The sequence below is a fragment of the Sitophilus oryzae genome, unplaced genomic scaffold (assembly GCF_002938485.1).
Source record: "Sitophilus oryzae breed Bouriz unplaced genomic scaffold, Soryzae_2.0 scaffold_1000_pilon_pilon, whole genome shotgun sequence".
NCBI classification, from domain to species: domain Eukaryota; kingdom Metazoa; phylum Arthropoda; class Insecta; order Coleoptera; family Curculionidae; genus Sitophilus; species Sitophilus oryzae.
The window spans coordinates 1,230,172-1,236,043 of record NW_022145617.1 but is presented as its reverse complement, the minus strand read 5'-3'; positions in this window follow the sequence as shown (position 1 = coordinate 1,236,043).

Here is a 5,872-nt window from a genome sequence, read left to right as displayed (position 1 = left end):
ATACCTTTTGTTAATTTAACAAAAATTAAAGATTGTAGAGTAAAATACTCAATGGTAATAAAAAGATACACGTTTAAAACATATTTTAATTATTACAGAATTAAAACTAGAAATAAACCTATTATATGAGAAAAATTAGCTAGATGAAATCAAATGCTCAAAATACTTCCTTTCCTGTTAACTGCATAAAATGAATGTCTGTGCAAAATGATCTTTTCATTTTAAAAGGCAAATGTGGAGTTCTGCCTCGAAAAGCAGCTACAATAATTTCTCTCATGTCGTCGACAATAGTTAGTCGAGTTTTGTAAACACTGTCTTTAACATATCCCCATAAAAAACCCAGACTAGATAAAATCAGGAGCATTTAACTATTCTGTTAATTGGTGAATGCACACTGCATTCACCAACTAATAGAATCATATCGATTCTTTCTAATGTAGGATAAGTTTGCATGTTAGGCAAATTTCTAAGAATTTCTTTTTGTTTTAACTGACACAAAACGATAACTGGTTGCTAAAGTTGGACTAATTAGACAGCCATGTTGAAGTAACGTCAGACATATCACAGCCACCTAGATTTTATGAAATAATAAAGATCTACTCAGATCAAATCAGGTAAATGAAAATATCTAGGAAAATCTTTGTTTGAGGGGTAGGCAACCTTAATAGTATTTTGAAGAGACATGAATTCTCTATTGAATATCGGAATAATATACTGGATGTTCCATTTAAAATAAAAGAGTAACATGCTTTTAAAGGTGACCAATGTTCAATATTAATTTTGTCTCACCCTGTATAACTTTTTGGACCAAGTTTTAATTTGATTTAAAGTACAACAGTTAATTTAACTACATATTAGGCTATACCGGGTAAATTTCAATTTAGGTAGCTTTTATTGTAATTTAAAAATTGTTCTTTATTTCTAGAAAATGTCAAATATGTCAAAAACCTTACATTTTAGTCATATACTTTTCTTATAAAACACTCCTTAATTTTTCGCCCGGAATCCGAAAATCAATTAATATATAGGGTGTTTCATTACAAAAAACACAACTTTGATATGTAACTTTTTTTGGAGACACCCTGTAGAACTCTATATTTTTAAAAAGTGCTCTGAATTAACCTACATATGCTCACAAAATTTCATTTCAATACAAACTGTCGTTCTCCTTGGAGCCTCCGCGGCGTATGAGAGGCGCCACCCTGTATGACATAAATTAGGATTGATTGACGTATTCAATAATTGTTTTCGGTCACTTCCTGTTTCACCGGAAATTACTACTAAAATTTTTAAATTGCACCCACCGTATTTTTTTTTAATTCATCCGATAGAAAATGACACTCTGAATAGAATGACATATATGTCAACTTTTGACATTCTCGTACATGGTTTATTTGAAATTGACTTGAAATACCAAGTGTGTGGTACCAAATTATTCGAAAAAATGCTTTTTCCAAATATGCTAATGAGCCACCCTTGTTTCATTTGAAAAATTGAAATATGATTAAAAATACGATTTGGGCATCTTTTAACCAGCCAGGTCAAGACACGAATAACATTGGACGACCAAATCGATTTTTTCAAAGTTCCTTGATTAAAAATTAGTGATTTTAACACGGCCATGACACCCTAGATTGAAATTTAAAATACGATTTATTTTTAAGCAAGCGAGAATATCGAAAGTTGACATATGATATGTCATTCTATTCAGAATGCCATTTTCTATCGAATAAAGTAAATAAATACGGAGGGTGTCATTTAAAAATCGAAAGTTGTAGTTATTTCCGGTGAAACAGGGAATGACCGTAAACAATTGAATACGTCAATCAATTCTAATTTATGTCATATACTAACATACCAAATCTCACTTTTTGTCTGAAGAAATAAAAAGTTATAGGGGTGAGCCCATAGACTTAAAATAAAATATAGACTACACTATTTACATCTCAACGCGGACAAACACCCTTTTTTGTACACATGTTTACTTCTGGGTACAGTCGACCGAGCCTTCCTCATCCAGCCTATGTTGTCACGTCTTTAATATTATCAATATTTATTTCTTGTTATACACATATATTGAGATATTAATACTACAGTTTAATAAAGTAGGTTTTAATATTCCATAGATGTATTAAATAGTCCTTATACTACTAAATTATAAGTCGGATACTGTTTAATAAGGATAAGTTCTTTACAATATGACAACACCGATTAGAGGCGAGGGAGCCTATTCGTTCATTTATTACCTTGTAGTACGTGTCGCACGTGTGCGGTAAAGCTTTGTTGCCGCTATCTCCCCGGCTGTATTAACGCATTTTCTTAGCTTGTAGTCCTTAAGTGTTTATTTTATTGACTTTTTCTGTTCAAAAACTATAAAATATGGTTCGCCAGTGCCAAATTTGCAAGAAATTTGACTTAAATAATCCATTTAAGTCTTGAAACGACTTTTTACCGGTAGGCAACTCTCAATTTACCCATTGGCAGTCAGTGGCGTTGTTGTAGAAAGGCGCTTATTTAGATAATATTTTAGTAAAATGTAAAATCTGAATTTTTTCTTTTACATTACATTATTTACTTACTTACATAGTAACAAAATCATAATTATAACCCTGTTAATAATTAATAATGTTTTTATTAAAAATATATTCCGGTTTATTCTAAAATTATCTTCAGAATCTAAAATAACATACAAGAATTTTAAAATGATATTACATTATGAAACAATATTTTTTAATATACCGGGTCGTCTCAAAAGTGGCTCAACCCTATAACTTTTTTTATTTTTTCAGATAAAAAAACAAATTTGTATGTTAGTAAGTATATGACATAAATTAGGATTTATTGACGTATTCAATTGTTTTTGGTCTCTTCCTGTTTCACCGAAATGATTACATCTTTTGATTTTTAAAGGCACCCTCGGTATATTGCTACTTTATTCGATAAAAAATGACACTCTGAATAGAATGACATATCATATGTCAACTTTTGACATTGTCGCTTAAAAACATATCCTATTTTAAATTTCAATCCAGTTTTTTTCAATCCACTAAGTTTTAATCAAGGAGCCTTGGAAAAATAGTTTTGATCGTCTAATAGGTTTCGTGTCTTGTCTAGGCCGGTTAAAAGATGTACAAATCGTATTTTTAATCATACATATGTCAATTTTTCAAATGGAACAAGGGTGACTCATTAGCATATTTGGAAAAAGCATTTTTTTATGAATATATTGATACCACACACTTGGTATTTCGAGTCAAATTGTCGTTATGAACCGCGTGTTACAATTACAATTAAACCATATGCGAAAATGTCAAAAGTTGACATATGATATTTCATTCTATTCAGAGTGTCATTTTCTATCGAATAAAGTAGAAATATACCGAGGGTGCCGTTTAAAAATTAAAAGTTATAGTCATTTCCGGTGACACAGGAAGTGACCAAAAACAATTGAATGCGTCAATCAATCCTAATTTATTTCATATACTAACATACTAAATCTTGTTTTTTTATTTGAAAATATAAAAAAATTATGGGGATGAGCCACTTTTGAGACGCACCCGGTATAATAAAGACAGTACCGAGTTAAATAAATGTAGTTTTTATTTTATCCACTTCCTATCACCTTCCTTGCTTTAATGGAACAGATTTATGTTTTCTCTAATTTACATAATAAGACATCACTTAACCAGAAAAAAAATTACAACAATCATTTTTTTTTCTCTCCCTGTCGCCGATTCTATTATATCTGTGGAATAGATCCGGTTTTGATTAATATTAGGGGTTGTAAATGTTTGACTAAAATTAATAATTTATTATTAATTTCAAAAATTACGTAATTTCGATTATAAAATTTCTTCTATAACGTGTATTTTATTATGTTTATCCTTTTCGGACTCTAAGACGTTTTTTCTAAACTTTTATGTAAAAAACCTGTCCTAAATCTTAATAAAATATAAAAAAGTTACTTAATACGATATATTTTTAATTTAATTATAGCTTCATTAAAATAAAAAAATTACCCGGCTATGATACGGAGAGTTCAGGTGTACTTGAGAAACGAAAGACAGTGTTGTGTTTCTCGGCAGAGTCGTCAGGGCACGACCGTTACGACCATAGACAAATTAACAAAAGCAAGACTTTTCAAAGGATTGAGGAAGTCGAATTATTGTTTTTGCGCTGGCCAGTTGAGTCAGAAATCATCGCGCAGTCGCACTCGTCAAACCTAACCTAAATAAAACGAAAAACGTTTTTGCCTTGAACGAACTGTTGAATTCCTGATTTTGCATTTTGTTTGGTTATTACTATTATTTTATTAGCGTACAAAACGAAAACAAATAATTTAATACATTTTACATTTATGAAGAACATAATAATTACTGTGATTATACATATTATTGTGATTACATCGCTAACGTAGACAAAACGAAGGTCCTACAAATTGACTGTAAGTTATAAGAATCTCTATCTTTTTAATCTTTTTATGATTTGAATTTTCGTGCTTTATATTTTATAATAGACTCGAAATGTTAATATTTTTGCAAATTCTTGTGAAAATGTGAAGTTTATGTTTTTGTTTTATATTTGAAAAAGTTGTATATTTTTAAGATGTTTCTTGTTGTTCCTATTATTAATATTATAACATACATAATTATTTTTTTGTACCTTTTGAAGAATGCTTTTATTTCGTTTACCATAACTGTTGTTTTTTATCATCTTTTTGTTATTTTAATAAGAGGAATACGTTTTCGTTTATTTAACTTTTGTTTTTATATCTGTTATGTCCAGAAATTATTGTTTATTTTACCGATGGAAATAAATTTATTTGATTTTAAAAACGCTTTTTAATTAAACATCCTTGTCTAAAAGGCTACTACAAAATACACAATCCATAAGTAAACCGTCCTCGTCTAAAAGGCCAGTTGACGCAAGCGCGGTAATAAACTCTTATCAAACTTGTTACCGTTTTACAGTACAGCGTTGACGCGTCTTGCTTTTGTTAGTTTGTCTATGGTTACGACAAAGACAACCTATCTATCGCTCGTGTCGCACTCGTTATAACCTAAAACAATAACACAACAATAACAAGACAGTGTCTGACCGCATGTTCCAGCTATTTATGAATGAGATGCTCAGTCTATATTTTATTTTAAGTCTATGGGTGAGCCACTTTTGAGACGCACACGGTTAGGGGTGGATGGAGAAGTGGAAACCGGCCCGGGAATAACAGGCAACCGGCCCGAATCCACAAAAACAAAATGACCATAACGAAGAAACATATTTTATTTATTAATATACAGGGTGTCCCAGAAATAAGTGCAAGTATTTTAACTGGTAGTATATTTCGGCCTCAGAAACACGCCTATCAGTTTTTTTGCGAAAATTTGGAATTTTTTGAAGAAATTTTTGGAATTTTTTTAGTTTTAAGTTAAGAAAACATAATTTCTTGATAATCTGACAACTGACAATAAGTAGTAGATTAAATTTACATGAAAGAAAATACAGAAAAGATCCAGTGGTTCTCAAAATTTAAGCAAAAAAGCATTTTTTGTTTAAATTTTCATAGTAAAATTTTGGTTAAAAAGGTTATTTTGGGCTTACTTGAAAAACGGTAAAGAGAAAAAATGTTTATTTTGACCAAATCTACCCCCCTTAAAATACTTGCACTTATTTCTGGGACACCCTAGATAAGGGTCAAATCAGCCCAAGTAAGGGTGATTTTCGCTCGGGCGAAAAAAACTCTTTTGCCTCCGATTTTTTAAAAATATTGAAATTGTCTTGATCCAAGTTTTTATAAAGATCAATATCGGGTCGGACATCTGAATTCTTACTAGAAAATAGCTCAGTTTCAGAGGGTTCTACTGTTTTATTTCCA